Genomic DNA, 19,825 nt, shown 5'->3' with positions numbered 1-19,825 from the left:
CTGGAGGAAGGGGACTAATTCTATCCACTGCTAGAGATTAAAGATGGCCACAAACCCTTTTGGTCACTTCTCCCATTGAGAAGTGGGGTCTCCTTGAATCTGGGTGGGTTCTGTGGCTTTTTGATCAACAGAAATTGGTGGAGGTGATGCTGAGTCAGTTTCCAGACCTAGGCAACTTCCACTCCCTGTCTCTTGGAACACTCTCTGGGAGCCCTGAGCCGCCATGCAGGAAGTCCAAATTCCCTTGAGGCTGCATGCTGGAGCAGCCATGCCCAGCACTATGGTCACCATAAGCAGAGCCCAGTTGTCCCCACCAAGGAGACAGAAATGTGAGGAAAGCTGTCTTGGACACTTTGGACCAGCCCATCTGCCAACTGAGAGTGACCCCGGTAGACATTGATAGGAGTAGAACTGCTGAAATGACAGATAAAATGATGAGATATGAGGCAATGGTTGCTGTTTTAAGCCACTAGATTTGGAGCAGTTATGAAGCAATAGGTAACTGGAACATTTGAATTTCTGCCTGGACCACAGCCTTCGTGTCCTTGGCTCTGTAAGAACCCATCTCCTTAACTCACTTTGCCAGTGTGGCTATAGCATTTGCCAACTCTTCATTCCATTAGAATTCTTTTAGTTGCCAGGCTTGTGGCAAGACAATTTATTGTAGAATTATTTTTTTGTTCTGTTCTTGTTGCTCTATGTATATTTCCCTCACTGAGAAAGTCATGAAGCTCTTGTTCTCAATTCTGAGCTTCTGTTTTGGGTATGGAGAGAGTGGGTGAGTGTTGGCATTTGGATTATGTGCAAACACCTAGGCTAAGAGAGACAGAAGTGGGCTGTGAGCGTGTGCTGAGCAGAGACTGAGAATCTCTGGGATCTGGAAATTTGGTGCCCTCCCCCCAGTGAGTAGTAGAGACCCAGGCCCCTAATTTTTGCCCAGAGCACACCCAGGCTGAATGACTGCTGGCAAATGCCCAGAGAGGATAGGCGTGGTTTCTCCCAGGTTGGGCCATATAGGCCAGGGTCCCCAGGGGAGACTCTGCAGTCAGTGATATGGACATCTGTAAGGGGCAGTGCTGGGCCTGACCCAGAGGACTCCAGGGTTGACAGCAGCCTCTGATTTCAGAGGCAGCAACAGAAACAATGGCTGCTGCTATGGACTGAATGTTTGTGTCACCCTCAAAGTCATATATTGAAACCCGAAACCCCAATGCAATGGTATTGTAATGGATGGGAGGTAATTAAGTTTAGATGAGGTCACGAGGGTGGAGCCCTTATAAGAAGAGGAAGAGACCAGAGGTGTGTCCCCACCCCCCCACCATCTTGTGAGGACACAGTGAGAAGGCGGCCATCTGCAAACCACGAAGAGAACTCTTACCAGACACTGAATCTACCAGCACCCGATCTTGGACTTCCCAGCCTCCAGAACTGTGACAAAGAGATGTTTGTTGTTGAAGCCACCTAGTCTGTGGTATTCTGTTACAGCAGCCTGAGCTGACAGCTACCACTAGTTAGTAAGGACCTGGTCTTGCTCTCAGCTTTTCTGGCACTGCATGAACCCCTGAGAGTTTATAGTCTCATGAAGGGAGGAGGGAACCCCACTAATGACCAGGGTTCAATTTCCTTCCAGTCTGGCAGTTTGGGACACAGAGCAGATTCCATTTAATTGAGAAAAAAATAAGGAATGTGATATTTCATGCACATTTTATAACCAAAAATAATAAATGTAACATGCTTCTCAAGCCATCCAGAACATTTAATGGCTTTCTCTTTATTGCATTGTGGGCTCCCGTGCCCATTGAACTGTTGGTATTTCCCTTGGCAGGATTTTCGTGAAATATCTCCAAGGTTTGGATTTTTTTTCTTTTTAAATAAAAAGAAGGGCATGGAAACAGAGGAGGGGCTTGCTCAGAAAAATAAAACCCAAATATTGTTGACGCATGTTCTTTATTTCTCACTTACTGAATATCTGCTCTCTGTATTCTTTGATTTTAACAAATCATGTATGGATTTTTAAAATTTCTAATCTTTTTAGCAGTTATTACATTTATGTAGTTTAAAATGAAAATTACATTAAAAGGTACATGAGAAATATCACTCTCACTCCGTTCCCACCCTCTGTTTTCTCTCACTTTGCCCCTGTAAGTAACCATTTTTATTATAATAGTGACGTATTTATCCTTCTGACGTTTCTTTATGCAAATGTACCTTTATTTTTTCCTCTCTCACTCAACAAAGCATATTATACATATTCTGCTCCTTCCTCTTAAAATTTTAACTACTTACTCTGGAAATCCTTCCATGCCAGAGCACATAAAATTCTTCCTCTGTTTTTTTGACAGTATTCCATTGGTAGATATACCAGAGTTGGCTGTTTAATCAGTCCCCCATTGCTGAACACTTGGGTTGTTTTTGGTTAGTTATTATTACAGATAATGCCACAATGAATAATCTTATACCTAAGCAAGTTTATGTTTGTGTGGGCAAATCTATGGGATGGATTCCCAGAAGGGGTCTTCTGGGTCGAAGGGTAAATGCATTTCTAATTCTGGTACATACTGTAGGTTCTGCCGCACAGGATTGTGCTATTTGCACTGTTGCCAGCAATATATGGAGCCGTCTGTTTCTTCCTGGTCTCACTCACACAGTGGGATGTCAAACTTTTGAATTTTTCCCAACCGATGAAAGATTCATGTAAGCTTAACGTGGATGCACTTGGACTAATTCTCCTTCCTGCATTTCCCTAAGAACATCCTCAGACTTTTCTTTCACATCAGACACCTTAATTAGCTCCATCTTTTCAAGAGGTTGGCCGTTTTTATATTTCCTTCACTATCATCACAGTTATGAAAGATTTCTGCCAGGGGTGGTAGGTTGAGTAACCATGGTCTCTGTTGGTTATTGCAGTAAAATCAATAGCTACAGGTGGCTTGAATTGTTTTAGACGGAATTGACCTCAGGTTAAAAAAAAAATGTTATTTTATCACTCTTTGTATCATTACTTTCTAAGCTTAAATATCTTTTATGAGATATTTGTATAAATATTTGCATTTATTTAATATTTAATAAAACAAAATTAAAATATTTTGTCCACAGAAAGTCCAAGCCTTCTTGAATAGAAGTTGAAATATTAAAAGGAAAAGAAAGGCCTCCACCACAGCCATGTCTTTGGTAAACTCCACCCGGCTCCAGTAGTCTCTCTGTTGTATTGTTTAGGATACAAATGACCCCCTATTATGCTGGGGTACCTTTCAGCCAAGGCATTGGCAGTAGACAGGCTGCTTCCTCTCTTGTTTTGCCTACTCCTCCGACTGGTCATAAGATTTGTTCATTTAAATGAATTCCTTATTGTTAAAAAAAAAAAAAAAAAAAAAAAAGTAAGTTGGGGCTTCCCTGGTGGCGCAGTGGTTGAGAATCTGCCTGCCAATTCAGGAACACGGGTTCGAGCCCTGGTCTGGGAGGATCCCACATGCCGCGGAGCAACTAGGCCCGTGAGCCACAATTACTGAGCCTGCGCGTCTGGAGCCTGTGCCCTGCAACAAGAGAGGCCGCGATGGTGAGAGGCCCGCGCACGGCGATGAAGAGTGGCCCCCACTTGCCGCAACTAGAGAAAGCCCTCGCACAGAAACGAAGACTCAACACAACCATAAATAAATAAATAAACCCAAAAGTTAAAAAAAAAAAAAAAAAGTTGTCTTATGTACGATATAAAGAACTCTAATCAATTAGCGTTAAAATACAAGGCCGAACTGATTGCCCACAGCAGTTTATGCGTGGCTGGGGGTGGGGGTGAGCCCAAAGCGGCTGGAGCAGGAGGATCTGGAGGCTGGGAGGTGGTGAGCAGCAGAAGGCTCACCTGTCTGGAATGGAGGAGCGGTTTTCACGTTGGAGATGAGATGCCATATATATATTCAAGGAGCCTTTTATAGCAGATTAATAAGTCTGAATTTCCATCTTTTCCTCCAGAGTGACAGGAGTTTCTGATGATTGCGCAGGGGTGTGGGTGTGTGGTGGGCATTAAGATAACATGACCTGATTCAGGAGTGTAGTAGTCAGGATTCTCTGTTCCAGAGAAACAGAAATATATATATTCTCTCTCTATATTCTGTATTGGTATATATATATATGGCACAATTATGGAGGCTGAGAAGTCCGATGATTTGCTGTCTGCAGCTGGAGAACCAGGAAAGCTGGTGATGTAATTTGGTCTGAGTCTGGAGGCCCAAGAACCAGGAGTGCAGATGTCTAAGGGCAGGAGAAGATGGACGTCGCAGCTCAAACAGAGAATGAATTTGCCCCTCCTCCTTCTTTTCATTCTATTCAGGCCCTCAGTAGATTGGATAATGCCTACCCATATTGGGGAGGGCAATTTGCTTTACTGAGTCTACTGATTAAAATGCTAATATCTCCTAGAAACGCCCTCCCAGACCCACCCAGAAATGTAGCAGCTATCTGGGCATCTCTTAATCCAGTCAAGTTGACATACAAAATTAACACAAAGGGTAATAGCCAGGGTGTAAAAACCCCATCAGAGGACTCAGGTGAGAATGCCTGGGTCAGCCTCTCTTGCTGATGCATCAGACCTAGAGTCCACTTAGATAAACTTTTTCTATCTCGGAATTAATGACTATTTTGAAAACTTAGATTAAAGACAACGTTTTCATTTTGGTCTGATATTCAATATCTATAGGATGAGTTGGAGGGTCTGGGAGGGAACAGGATGTCTGAGGCCACACTGTACACCAGGCAAATAGAAGAAATGCAGGAGGGATGGAGTTGCTATGAAGCCATATGCCAATGACAAGGGTACCTGGTGTCAGCACCATCCTCTGCCATCCTGGGGGAGCAGAATTACTCAGCAAGTTTCCATCAGAGGAACCCCCTCGAAGTAAGATTCCAGGATGTAAACAGATTCTTTCCTTTTTCATGTAATGCAGATAATTATACAGTAGCAGAGGGTGGGTGGCCTTCAATTCTGATCAGGAGGACATAGATCAGATCTGGCTCCTTTTCATGAACATTTCCATAAAATTAAATAAGGAAGTTAAAACCCCCCACTAAGAGCTGGAGGTTATGATCGCTTTGCTCCTGAACAAGCTAAAATAAAACTGGAAATGTGGCTGATAATTGCATCATTGCACTGCCCTGGCTGGTGGGTGGCAAGAAGCCAGCAGTCAACTAAAGCCACGGTGAGAATCAACTGAAGGACATCTGTGAGGCGAGAAAGGAAGCCCTACTGAGAAAGGAACTATCTCAGGCTGTGACGATTGCTGAGAAGTACTGCAGTGAGTGAAAGAGACAGGATGTCCCAGTGATAACAAGAATCCCCAGAGCAACGAAAATCTGTTGGTAGGTGGGTAGCACTAGGCATTTGTAGCTCAGTTCAATACAGCCTAGGGGAGGAGCAGTTTTTCCCAGCACAAAATAAAAATGGGAAAGTAGAATGTTCTCTCCAATTCAGAGCATTTAAGCAATGTATATTTGAGCCTGTAGCAAGGATCTGTATTGTACAATAGTCACTTGCTTATTTGTTATGCAGAATCCATTCATTGTTTTGTTCATGGTAAAGGAAACATCAAGATGGCAAACTTCTGATGAAAACTCAGGTTAATGAATATCACACACACACTCATACACACACAATGGAGGAAGTTCCAGAAAAAATGGAGGCAGTAGGAAATGTATCCTGAAGGCATACAGGTTAAACTTATGCAATTATACTGTTAGCATTTGCCAAAATCTAGATAATCTAGTAAAATCAGAGAAACAAAAATCAGAGAATTGATAAGCAAGAAATTGTAAAAATGTAGGAATGTGTAACAAAAAGCATTGGAGTTTGTTTCTTTGGGTAAATCAGCCTTCCCTTTGTCTTTATGAGATCACACAGATGGGGGCATCCCAGCAAGGCCCTGACAAGGAAATAACACAAATGACTGGAATACTGCAGCACAATCCTGACACTAGGCACCTGGAGTTAGCATTAGACTCCCAGGTTAAGGGCACAGTCCCCAACAAGACAACCCTCACTTCAGATGCCAGTCACAAGTTTGGGGGTCCCCAGGCCACTTGCTCCAAATGGCTACAAATCTGGGGAGTTCCAATGACACCCCCTCAGGTTTGATAATTTGCTAGAACAACTCACAGAACTCAGGAAAATGTCATACTTGCAATTACAGTAAAGGATACAAATCAGGAGGACCAGCCAAATGAAAAGACACATAGGGCAAAGCCTGGGAGGTTCCTAAACACAGAGCTGCCATGTGCTCTCCCTGTGGAATCAGGGGGCATCACCTTCCCCACACATCCTTGTGCTCACCAACCAGGAAGCTCCACCAAACTTCAGTGTCCAGGGTTTTCTTCTGTAGGCATGATTGATTGAATCATTGGCCACATGATTGAATTCAATATCCAGGTCCCCTTCCATCCCTGGAGGTTGGCATGGCTCAAAGCCCCAACCCTTTAATCACATGGTTGATTTTTCTGATCCGAAGTCATCTCATTAGCATGAACTCAGGTGTGATCCAAGGGACTCATGAATAATAAAGATACTCCTATTACTCAAGAAATGCCCAGGAATTGGGGTCTTTTCCAGGACCCAGGGACAAAGGGCAGTCAAATTCTTTATTGTACAATAGAGACATATAATATAGTTGGCCCTCCATATCTTCGAGTTCTGCATCCACAGATTCAGCCAACTGCGGATCGTGTGCTATGTTTACCGCCAGAGGTTGGTTGAATTTGCGGATGTGGAACTGGCAAATACAGAGAGCTGACTATGGGATTTGAGCATCACCAAATTTTGGTACTCCTTGTGGGTCCTGGAACCAATCCCCTGCAGCTACTGAGATATGACTGTATTATAAAATAGAGATGAGAAATCCTGACATATCTTGAGAAGTCTATCACAAGAGCTTAAGTATTTAGCAAGTGCATTATGAAAAGAAATCAGCCAAGTGCAGTGTCTTATCATGGAAGCATAGGATCCAAGCATCCAGTTATTGTAGGAATTGAAACTGGATGTAATAAAGGCTCAGACATTGTAAAGGAATTAGTATTACAAAAGATGAGAGAAGTTGAGGACTATGTCAAGATGCAAAAACGAAAGATTTGTCACAATTTACTTATCCTTTGCTTTCTCTTAGGAATGGAACAAGACTAAAGATTAACCCAGGAAGCATACAGTAAAGTTGGCTTCCTCCCCTGTACAATTCCACATTAAACATATTCCACATTTATATTCATATGGAATTGATTTTGAGTAGAGAGAGACAATCCTAATCATTAATGTATTTCATATGGTTAGAACCAATATACCATTTATGTAATGTAATAAAGCTTTCTTTTCCCTCTAGTTTGAAATGCATATTTTACCGTATACCTGTTGACCTAAAACAAACAGACTGCCAGGTACTTCTCCAGCAAAAGTAAGTTTACTCTGGATCAGCAAAAAATTGCAATTCAGAGCCAGTAACCACAGCAAGCGGAGAGCAAGTCCCTGCGCAGGAAGGAGAGGAAAACCTCTTTTAAAAACCTCTTTTAAAAAGGGGAAAAGGAAGTTGGGAGGGCTATAGTAAACAGTCCACTGGAGGAATTGAGAGTTCAAAGTATAGTGGCTTGTCATTGGTTGAGTTGTGACAACCTCTCATTGGCTGAGCTCTTGCCAGGAAGAAGAGGAAGTCTCTCTTTTTCCTGTTGGGCTTTGCTATTGTCATAGGGTGTGAGAGCTCCCCCTTCTGGCCTCCTGACTATTTTAATTGAGGTTTCCGTTTATCGATTTTTATATACCAAATTCTTATATACAACTTAGGTCTCTTTCTGGGCTTTACGTTCTGTTTCATTGATTAAGCTGTTTTAGTACCAGCAACACTTGATTTTAATTATTGGGTCTTTCCATTATATTTTAACATCTAGTAGGTCTGATACCCTTTCATTCTTTTTTTTTTTTTCCCCAAAAAATCTCTTGAAAATTTATTACATTAAAAATCCTATTATTAGTGTAATTACCTTATATTCAAAGATAACTTGGGGAAATTGGTATATTTACAATAATGAGGATTCACAATCAAGAACTAGGGGTATTTGCATTAATGTTTATGGTCCTTCAAAAACATTTGTAATCTTCTTTCCAGGGATGTGAATGGATGTGTTTCTTTTGAGTATGTTTCTTAAGTATTTTATATATCAATATTGGGAATGAGAATTTTCTAATTATATATTCCAACAGGCTGTTGCTGATAAATAGAAAATCTATTGCTTTTATATATTATTTTGCAATTGTCCACATATCTGCCCTTAATAGTTTTACAGTTGATACTCTTTGATTTTTTAGGAAGATAATCAAGTCTGCAAGTAAGAATACTTTGATCTTTTCCTCCTTTCCAATGTATGATTGTCTAGGAAATGTAAATAATAGTTAATGATATTGGCCATAGTGAGAAATTTGCCTAATCATAGGAATGCTTCAGTATGTGTTATGTTGTTTGTTGATTCTTTAGCATGATAAGGAAGTATCTTTCTATTCTTAGGTTCTAAGAATTCTTTTTTTATATACTTATAGGATTAATTGTTCAATTTTATTAACTATCAGTAATCTAGATGATCATGTGGTTTATCTCCTTTGGCTTACAGGTGTGACAAATTTGTATATATTTTAAAATATTAAGCTATCTTTGCACTCTTGGTTAAAATATCTCATACTAAAATTTCATCTTCTGGATTGAGACTCTGGAAACCTTAAAATTTCTTCCAGAAATTCTATATATCCAGTCAGCTCCCAGAATACCTCCTATAACTAACCTCTCAAAAAGAAGACATTTTTCCCCCTTTGTTCTTTGTCCAATATCAAAGGAAACCTCCAAATTCCAAGTAGGTCAGGCTACTAATACACACAAATCAATTCTGATAAAATCATCATAAAATAAATGACTGTTGTTTACTAAGTGATTACTTGGTGCTAGGCATTGGATTAAAATAAATATTTTATTTAAGCCTTAAAATTACCCTTAGTTTCTCATCGAAAGTATACTGTAGTTGAGACAGGAGGGAAGAGGACAGAGCACAACCTTTAAAAGAATGACATAGCCATTGAAGATATGACAAAAATTGGTTAGAACCTATTAGGCCCAAGATGGCAGCAAGATTCAACTTCCAGTAGACCTTGAGCCTCATTATAGGCTCACTGTAATACACTAGGATGCTAAATGGAGTAGAACCCTATGGCCCTTCCCCCACACCCACTCCTACCCCATGTCCTCAGTCTGCCTTTTGTCTGTAGAAAAACTTTAGCCAAAGAATAAGTTTAATCAGAGAAGTGAGGAAAATGCAGAAGCAAAGGAAAGTAGTCAAACAGGACAAAATAATAATAATTTAGTCAATAAGCGAAGTCAAGGACTTTTAGTTCCTCCTCAAGGACTATAGGTAATATTCTGAGCCATATTCTTTGAGCTGTCTTGTAGATACTGAAAACCCCACCAGGTAGAAGAATTTAACTACATAATGACCAGACTGTAGCCATGACATAAGCGGCCACAATTCCGAGAACTGGCCTCAAAGAAATGGGAACAAACCCACCCTGGAACTGAAGGCTAACTGTATTTAAAACAAATCAAGATGACGCTGATTAGGCCACTGCATGACCAATTTCAAGATGACTGTCAGAGCTGACTGTGCTGTTTCTGCATGTAGCCCCCTCCTTCCGCCTATAAAAGCTCTTGCCGGGACTTCCCTGGCGGTGCAGGAGTTAAGACTCTGAGCTCCCAATGCAGGGGGCCTGGGTTTGATCCCTGGTCAGGGAACTAGATCCCACATGCATGCTGCAACTAAGAGTTCACATGCCGCAACTAAGACCCAGCACGACCAAATAAATAAATGAAAAGAAAAAAAAAAAGATACTGAAAACTGACTGATAATGAAAACACAACAGGTTGAAATTGGACATGGCTAAAACAATACTTAGACCAACAGAACAAACTCAAAGAAGCAAGAAAGAATGAAACACTAAGATGAAATAGAGAACAACAACTTATATAATAGAGAATATTAACAAAATCCAAAAGCTGGTTTGTTGAAAAGTTTCTTAAGATAGACCATTACCTAACCAACAAGAAAAAAAGAGAAAAGTTACCAAAAAAGTAAAGCTTAAAAAAAAAAAAAGCTCTTGCCCACTGATGGGGGAGGGGGTTGGCCTTTGGGCAGGAGTCTCCCCCTCAACCCCCCGCCCTCGTTGTCAGCCTCTGAAATAAAGCAAACTTTCCTTTTCACCAACATTGCCCCTCTAGTATTGGCTTTAGAGAGGCAAGCAGCCCAGCCGGACCCCACTTTTGGCAACAAAATGACACACCCAGAGGTGCCATGACAGTTCCAAGGCCGACCATAAAAGGCCAAAAAGTGGCCCAATTCCTGGAAATCCCGCCCCTTCTCCAAATAGTTGGAATAATCCTCCCACTCATTAGCCAATGAAATTACCCAGCCCATAAAAACTAAGCACCCCATATTTCCGGGCCATGCGCACCTTCTGAGTCAGACCGCATTCGGTCTATGGAATGTGTACCTCTGCTTTCACTTTACTATGGCTCTGTTCTTGAATTCTTTCCTGCCCGAAGCCAAGGACCCTCACTTGGCAGCCCTTCCCAGGAACTTGCCCAAGACCTGGGACATGACCATCCTCTCGAGCCCCATTTTCCTGCAGATGCTTTACAAAAAATATTAATAAATCTACTTACCTATCACTTTGCCTCTCGCTGAATTCCTTCTGTGCCAAGACATAAAGAACCTGAGCTTCATTAAGTCTTGAGATGAGCTGTGTTAAAAAAAAAACAACTCTGCTTACAATGATAATTTTCAAACCTACACAAAAGTAATGAGAAGAGCATAGTGAGTCTTCTTGTATCTGTCGCAAAGCTTCAACAACTGACAAAATTTGGTCATACTCATTTAATCTACCCATACCACATTTTCCCCCCTGGGGATCTTTTAAAACAAATTCCAAACATTGTACCATCTCATTTATAAATTCTTCAACATTATACCCAACTCATATTGAGTCCCTGCAAGCTGACAGCATAATGCTAAAGCGCAATTCATTATAAGAGATTCTTTTAAAAAAAAAAAATTTATTTATTTATTTTTGGCTGCATGCGAGCTTTCTCTAGTTGCGGCGAGTGGGGGCTACTCTTGGTTGTAGTGCTGGGGCTTCTCATTGTGGGGGCTTCTCTTGTTACCGAGCACGGGCTCTAGGCTCGTGGGCTTCAGTAGTTGTGGCTCGCGGGCTCTAGAGCGCAGGCTCAGTAGTTGTGGCACAGGGGCTTAGTTGCTCCGCGGCATGTGGGATCTTCCCAGACCAGGGATCAAACCCGTGTCCCCTGCGCCGCCAGGGAAGTTCCTATAAGAGATTCTATAAAGGTTTAAAGCAATGCAATCCAAATTCACAGGGCAGTGAATGTAATTACACAATCTGCAGAACTGGAGGAACTACATACTCTTCGAGGAATCCTACATGGACTTTGTTTCACTTAACTGAGTTTCTGATAAGAATTGGCAGGGAGGGAGTGATGTTCAAGGTTATGTATTCTGGCAAAAACTTAAGAGTGCAAATTATTCTTGTTGGTTAAGAGAGATCCATTAAGCAGAAAGTAGAATTGGTATCCTTGTAGAGAAATTATATAGCCTAACCAGAATTCATAACACCTAGTCACTGCACAGGCAAGTGGCTTGAGCTCTTGGCAGGATTCTCTGAGATGAACTGTCTTTCATCAGAATGGTGTCTCTTAAAAGTGGACAGCCAGAGTGAAAGAAGTCACATCCCATCTACCCCCAAAGTACCTTCTTATGATTTCATTTACATCAAAGTCTAGAAAATGCTTATTAATCTATAGCGACAGTAAGTAGAACAGTGGTTGTTTAGGAATGGGGGTGGGGAGGGGGAGGAGAAAGGGAATTACGTAGAACAAGAGAAAATTTGTGGGATTGTGATGATGGTTTCACGGGTGTATACATTTGACAAAACGGACTGAAGTCCACCCTTTAAATCTGTGCAGTTTATTTTTTGTCAATTATACCTTCATAAATATATTTTTAAAAAAGAATAGCCAAGGGATTTCCCTGGTGGTCCAGTGGTTAAGACTCCGCGCTCCCAATGCTGGGGACCCAGGTTCTATCCCTGGTCAGGGAACTAGATCCCGCATGCCGCAACGAAGATCCAGCATGCGGCAACTAAGACCCGGCGCAGCCAAAAAAAAAAAAAGAAAAGAAAAGAATAGGGACTTCCCTGGTAGTCCAGTGGTTAAGAATCTGACTGCCACTGCAGGGGATACGGGTTTGAGCCCTGGTCCGGGAAGATCCCACATGCCGCGGAGCAACTAAGCCCGTGCGCCACAACTACTGAGCCTGTGCTCTAGAGCCCGCGAGCCACAACTACTGGAGCCCGAGTGCCTAGAGCCTGTGCTCCACAACAAGAGAAGCCCGTGCACCGCAACGAAGAGTAGCCCCCGCTCGCCACTACTAGAGAAAGCCCGCGCAGCAACGAAGACCCAATGCAGCCAAAAATAAATAATAAATAAATAAATAATATATACATATTAAAAAAAAAAAGAATAGCCAAAGGGCAGAGTAGTGGAAAGTAAATGCCGTTTCAGAGATGCTCCAGGTCCGGATCACAAGTGTAACTCACAATAAGAAGAGACAGGAGTCTGAGAGCTGACATCTATGAGCCCACAAATTAAGGAAATTATGCACTCTTTGGGTTCATAAACTGCTCTTTGGTTATAGAGTCCTAAGCAGCCAGTTGGTTGAGTCAAGGGTGGAAATGAGAGCCCTGCTGGCTCAAAAGACTACTCTGGAGATATAGTCCTTGCCTCCAAGGCTTTCCCAGGTGTTCTTCAAGCAGTCTGATAAAGCTTCCAGATTCTTAAAGCAACAGGACACTTTTTGTGTACCTGGACCTTGTCATGCTCAGGTGAAGGTGAGAACACGGTGTGTTTGTTTCTGGTTTGGTATCTAAATATAGAAGCTAAAAAAAACCCAAAATGGGCATGGGAATTATCTGGTACCCAAATGCCACCAAGAATTGCGTTGGGTGTCTAGTGGAATTTAGCCATCAGGCAGGAGAAGATGCCAGCCAGTCACTATGATCTAGAATTTTGCCTGTCAGCTCGGGACTCCAACCTGGACAACTGAAATTTCAGGAAGGATTGACCAATTCTTGTATGACAAATTGGTCCGAGTGGTGGCTCAATGCACGTGGGTAGAGGGAAGGTTGCTCTTGCTGGTTTCTACCTACTTACCTAACAGGCTGCTTCAGAGGAAGCACACCCCATGGACAAGGCCAGGTGTTTCCATTACTAGAGTCTTGCCCCTTCACGCTTTGGAGTCCCATCTCAAGTCCGTCATTTCTCCCACTGGGAAACATTGGGGTTGCCCAGGGTTGGCATGGGTTGCCCAATCCTACCTGCCTTGAGCTTTTTCCTCATGCCTGAGGGGCTTGAGGCTACCCTGAGAAATGCAGAAGACTAGTACTGCATCCTCCACCTTTGGAGGATGGTTGAAGTACCAGTCTAGACTTGATCCAGTCCTCAGGGGCTGACTAGAAGGGGTATCTTACCCTAGACAATGGAAGTTGGAAAGGCTGGAAGGATGGGCCCCAGATAAGGCCTGGGAGAGAGCTGAGTGCCAAGCCAGGGGGCCCGAGTTCCCAGGCAAGTCTAGGATAGTAGAAGGAGCGCAGTCAGGACCAACCAGGAAGAGGAGCAGGTTGGGAACAAAATGGAATATGGGAGATGGTTGCTCTGAACAGTCTGTGGCTTGTGCCACTATATCTACAGGCCATCGGAGCATCATTCATGAGGTGGGAAAGCTGGTCTGGAGCTACAGAGGCAGGGTGAACCCCACTCACACTCCTGCTGCTGGGCTGTGGCTCCCTTAGAGTCGCCAGGGGAAGATTCTGAAGAGTTCTGGGCACTTGGGGTGGGGGGCTGTTTCATAAAACCCATATCATTGGGTCACAATTTCCCATGCCCCTAGTATTTGGTGATGGCCATGATGCTTGATCCTAAAATGATCCTGGTGGCTCCTACTAATGGCCGCCTGCTATTTCCGTATCTCTCAGCAGATCATTATTTTCTCTGTCACTGGGAGTTGTTCATGGCATTGTTTCACTTTGCCAGGAAAAGCCTGACCACAACAGTAATTAGACAGTGGGTCCAGTGCTCCCCTAGTGGGGCTGATGCCCCATTAGTCATGGCAGACTTTTTTTTCTTCCATGACATAGATTTTTACTTATTTTTCTTTTTATTGGGATATAGTTGCTTTACAATATTGTGTTAGTTTCTACTGTACAGCAAAGTGAATCAGCTATATGTATACATATATCCCCTCTTTTTGGATTTCCTTCTCGTTTAGGTCACCACAGAGCACTGAATAGAGTTCCCTGTGCTATGCAGTAAGTGGCAGACTTTAAAGCCGCTGCCTGGATGCTGCTCTGAGGGTCCTCAGCCTTACTGAGCACTACACCCCTGGCCCAAGTTCCTGATCATTCTTGCAAATGTTCTAGGCCTCCTCTTTTTGTTCTCTCTTCCTTGGTGTCACTAATCATGGGAGATGGGTGGACTCCTCCTGTCCACTGCTCCTGACTTGAGGGTGTGAGCCAGAACTGCCGTCTTTTCATGTGACCCCCTGAGGGAGATCTCTAACACCTACACATGGATATTCTCCTTTGCATTCTAACATTTGCTATGAAACTTACTGGCATGGTTCTGGAGCTCTCCACAATTCTAAACCCTATGTAGGTGCCACCCCAAGCATCCTGCCCCAGAGCCCAGTCTGCACGGATGCCAGGGATATTGCTGGTGCAGGACCTATAAGCTTTGTACCAGCCTCCTTCTCTTTCTCCTTTCATGACTCTGTTACTCCTTCAGTGTATTAGAGGAAAGTTCCAGCCAACATATTAAATGGTTAATTCTCTAGACCTGGCACAAGACTACGAGAAATCATCTTTGGTCCAAAGGCTCTGGATTTTTGGTGACTCGTTATAACCATTACATTGGTACAACTATACACTGAGTAAGAAAAATCATGGGGCATAATGGTGGAGACCACCAGCTACACGCCAAACGCCTCTCTTCTTGGGGTACACATACTACATTTCCCAGACACCCTTCCAAACAGGTTTGGTCACATGACCAAGGTATCTCCAACAGAGACCAAGTTACCTCCAGTGGAATGTGAGCAGAAGTGTACATACCAAACTCCAGGCCTGATCTATTAAAAACCTCCCACGTTCCTCCTCCTTTCTCTTCCCACTTCTTCTGGACGATTGGCAGCTTGACACCAAAGGTGACCTTGGAAGCCATTAACTGAAATTGGCAGAGCCACTATCAATCCAAGTTCCTGATAGACCATGAGGAGGAGAGCTGCTCTTGGAATGCAAACCTTCTCAGCACTGTTATATAAGAAATAAATTTGTATTATGTGAAGCCCTGAAACTTTGTGTGTGTGTGTGTGTGTGTGTGTGTGTGTGTGTGTGTGTGTGTGTGTTTTAATTACCACAGCCTAGCCTACTCTAACTAATAGAAGGTGAGATCAGGAAGCAATTTTATTTTCATTTCTCTTTGTCCCTTTAAACCCATTTTGTGGGACCCATTCTCCTTCTGCTCCTTGATGGACATTTAAAACAGGTTCCATGACCTTTCTGGTCATTGTATGTAATCAAAGGTCACCTGGTCTAATTTCCCCAAAAGTTTAGTAATTAAATGGTCTGGTTTCATGTAATGGTAAAACTTCAAACTTTATTTAAACTCAAGGCTTCTTCCCTTTCTTTGTGCCATATACAGACCAGCTGCCTTCACTGGGAATTGAAGTGTGCAGTGATCTCTCATTTCCCATTTCTTGCTTTGTGGCAGAAACTGCTATTGTCCCCCAATATTCATTCACCTCTTCTTCCTTACTAATAAAACTCCCAAATTTTTGGTGGACTTGTAGCCATCCTGAATAAAGACTACATTTCCCAGCATCCCTTGAAGCTATGTGTGACCATGTGACTAACTTCTGGGCAAAAGGGTCTGAGTGAAGTGAGTGAGGAACTTTTTGATAGTGCTCTGGATGGCCGGCATGGTGCTCCACTTCCCCTTTCCCTCTTCCTGCTGGCTGGAATAAGGACCCAGAGGATGTGGTGATGGGTCATTTCAACCTTTCAGGTGAGAGCAGCATTCCAGGGAAGGGCAAAACAGCAAGACAGAAGGACCCAGGGTCCCCAACATGGTGGAATTACCATATCCAGCCCAGGAGTCCTTATGCTGGAACTATTCCATGAGAAATACTTTAACTTTTGTCTCTTTTTAACATAGAGTTTTTTTCCCCCAGCAGCTGCTCCTGTATACTTACTATACAGGTCATCCTTTATGCGTGCTTCTGTCTTTCCTCCATCATCTTGCTAACTCTCCTTGGACCTTGGACCCCAACAGGGTTGGAGTGGTGAGAGGGAGAGGCCGAAAGGTGCCAGGAGAGGATTTATTTGGCTAGAACTCCTGTGAGATGGCATAAGTCATCCCTGGGTTTTTAGGCATAGGTGATCCTTCCTTTCATTAGGCACTTTTGTGGATACTTTTGGAGACAACTCCTTCCCTTCGCTAAGATTTCTCACTCCCTGATTGTTGGATGTGGTCAAATGCCCTGCTTAGGCTAGTCAACTATATTTCTTTCTCCAGCCTCTACAAGTCTGGCAGGACTCTATCAGGCTCACCAATCCCTCCAGGTGACACTTTTGGACAGGATCTAACATCACCCTGCGTCAGGCCCCACATCTGGTCCACAGGAAACGTCATAAATCCAGTGGTGGTATCTGGGAAGGCTGGCAGCCTCTCAGCCCAGCAGCCTCTCTTGTTCCACCATCAGGGCAGCTAGCCAATTTGTTCTTTTGATTTTCAGAATGAGCCAGCCACCAGCTCACCCAGTCCTCCACACTGCAGGGAACACACATTAAACTCTCTGAAGGATACTATGAAGCCTCTTTCCCTGGGCTTGATGGGAAAGAAATGCCTGTCTCAGATTTCCTCAAGAGGCTGAATAGCTACCCCGTTCCTACTCCCATCTATGGTCCCACCTTTATGGGGACATTCCCAGGCTTGGCACTGTAAAGGTGCTCTGGTCCCTTCCCTCATGATTCTCCTCTTATTGAGGAAGAGATTCAAACTCTTTAGAAGCTCATTTCTCTTGAATAAGAACTCATTTGTCTTGTCTGTTTGCTTTCCAAATACCAACCTCACCCACTTACCTCATATTTTCCAGGGCATCACAGAGGAACTAACATGCCCAGAAGCTCTAGTGAAACTGCATTCTATTCTCCTTCTGTTTGAACTTCCAGTCTACCTTACCCAAGGTCACCTGCAGTGACTCCACCAGAGCCACTGTCACTGCCACTATCCCCAACAGAACAAGGGGCTCTCACCCCAGTGGTAGTAATTAGTCTGTGGTGCAAGTAGTATTTCAAGGTTGAGTTCAAAAATGTAACCTGAGTTTCTCTGGGTCTCACTAGCCTGCAAGGATATGCAAATGGGGTCATCTTAAGGTAATAACCCAAATATTAGCGTCTCTTCCCAACCCCTACAAAGTCCCCTTCTCTGCCGAAGTATTTCTGGGGATCTGAGGGAAGTCTCACATGTGCTCATAAATCTAGCCATCCAGGTATATTGTAACTGTCTCCATCTCCTTCTAAGCATCACACCCACTGAACTGGAACCCTCGAGACACCAAATCTGCAGGGTGTGGGGGGTGTCTATGCCCAGTGGTCAGATGCCTTTCCTGTCTTTTGTGATCCACTTCATTAGTGGGGCATCCAAGCAATGCCTGTAGGCCCCAGGGTCTTGCAGAGCTTGTAGGACCACAGCTTCCGGATTGACATTCAGCCTTCTTCCTGACTGGGATGGAGGCAGGACTGGACTAGGGATGGTGGCAAACAACATCCACTTACTCTTTTAGTCAACAGATATTTCCTGAGTTCCTCTTCCATGCTAGTCACATGGCGAACAAGATAAATGTGGTCTCTGCAACCAAGGAGTTTACAGCCTGATGCAAGACCAAAAACCAAACACACACACACACACACACACACTCACACACACACTCACACACACTCACAGAGCAAAAAAAGGCACTTAAAATTTAATGTTCAAGACTTTGTTATTATTGGGTCAAGTTCATTGTACTTGGCTGCTGCTTCTGCCTGGGTGAGTTCTGTGCATGAAGCCTGTCAACCTTCAGGCAAATAGACGCTGACAGCCGGACAGCCGGCCTTACCTATGGCAGCACCACCCCTCCTCACCCTGCTGCTACAGGGATCCACTGGGGCCCAGGGCTGGAGGTTAACCCTTACTGTGCTGCAAGTGTCTGTTTTTTTGCTTTTTGTTTTTTTTTTACACTCAGTGACAACCAAAGGAAAACACTTATGGTACCTCCCCCAGAGCTTTCTTCCTCCCCCATCCAACACCATGGTTTCCAAACTTTCCATTCCCTGCAGCAAAACTGGTTAAGAGACTGGACAGGCCACTGTCATAACTTCAAAAATATAAGAGGAGGCCAGGGATCTGTCAATCCTGGGGTAAGAGGGGTCAGGCCAGCGCAGACCAGACATGGGGAGGTGAAAAACTTTGAGAGAAGGTAAAGGGAAGGGCTATTTGTGGAGAGGGAGGGGTTGGGTTGAAGAAGGAGGTATTGGAGGAACGGAGGGCAGTCTTGGAAACCCATCTTCTGCTGGTCTAGGGAACCAGACATGAGAGAGAGAAAACCTGGAAATGAACCTGGAAACTAAAATTCCAAAATACACAAAAATTAACACTGAAGAAAGCAGCTAGCAACACCAACACTCCAGAGACAGATTCATGCCGGATGAAGTGAAAAGAACAGAACAACCAGAAAGAGACTTCAGTATCCTCCAAGAGATGACTGAACATATAGTGTTCATTAAAAGAAAACAGCAATTAGGAAATAAAAACCAGCAGAAAGGTGCCATCACTAAACAATGGAAGAAAAATATAATTCAATAAATAGTTTGGGAGAAATGATTATTTGGGAAAATACATATATGTGAAACATCTAATGTAACAAAAATCCAAATATTTTCTATTATCTGAAAAGAAGAGGATGTTCTAAGCTGGCTAAAAGAATAAAATGGTCCAATAAAAGAAAGGAGTAGACTGATAAATTTAACCACAGTTTTGTTTTCATTTTTATAGTTAATGGAAAAAAATTAAAAGCAAACAAATAAATTAAGAAAATATTGGCCATTTTGTACATAAGGACACAGGCTCTGAATCCAGACTCCTTGGGTAGGACCTTGGGCAAGTTCATTGACCTCTCCATGCTTCTGTTTCTTCTATAAAATAATAATTGCACCTGCCTCATGGTGGGTCAGGATTAACCGAGTAACTACACGTAAAGCTCTTAGAACAGTAGTTGACACATAGAAAGCAGTCAATAGCTATTTCTTTTTTATTTTGTAGCATGTAAGAAATTCAGACACAAACAATTCACAACAGAGAAACCATAAATAACAATTTAGTGAAAAGTTCAACTTCACTAATAATGAAAGAAAATTAAAACAATTCAAATTTTACCTTTCTAATTGGTAAAGACTTTAAGATGACAATAGAGTATTCCTTCTCTAACCATGGGGGTTATGTTCCAAAAAATCTCCTTGGATGAAAACATTGCGATTAAGGAATTTAGGACTTTATGCAAAGTCAGGGGTAGGAGAGATCAAAACCTTTAGTAAACCTATGTCCTAAAAAGGTTTTATGCCACCTCACCATTAGGATAGCTACTATCAAAACAGAAAATA

At 42.9% G+C, this 19,825-nt stretch overlaps 1 long non-coding RNA gene across 3 annotated transcripts in view; it reads right to left on the bottom strand.

The window, feature by feature from the left end:
- The window catches only part of LOC309607941, a 117,808-nt gene that overhangs the window by 52,572 nt on the left and 45,411 nt on the right, over positions 1 to 19,825 (bottom strand). For all 3 annotated transcript variants that reach the window (XR_014232587.1, XR_014232588.1, XR_014232589.1), the window contains exon 3: positions 10,722 to 10,798. This is a non-coding gene — a long non-coding RNA (uncharacterized lncRNA). The remainder of the gene's footprint in view (positions 1 to 10,721; positions 10,799 to 19,825) is intronic.

This window comes from Balaenoptera borealis (genome assembly GCF_965194805.1).
Source record: "Balaenoptera borealis genome assembly, chromosome: 12".
Taxonomy (NCBI): Eukaryota; Metazoa; Chordata; class Mammalia; order Artiodactyla; family Balaenopteridae; genus Balaenoptera; species Balaenoptera borealis.
The sequence above is the reverse complement of the archived record's forward strand: the minus strand, read 5'-3'. Positions and strand labels throughout refer to the sequence as shown.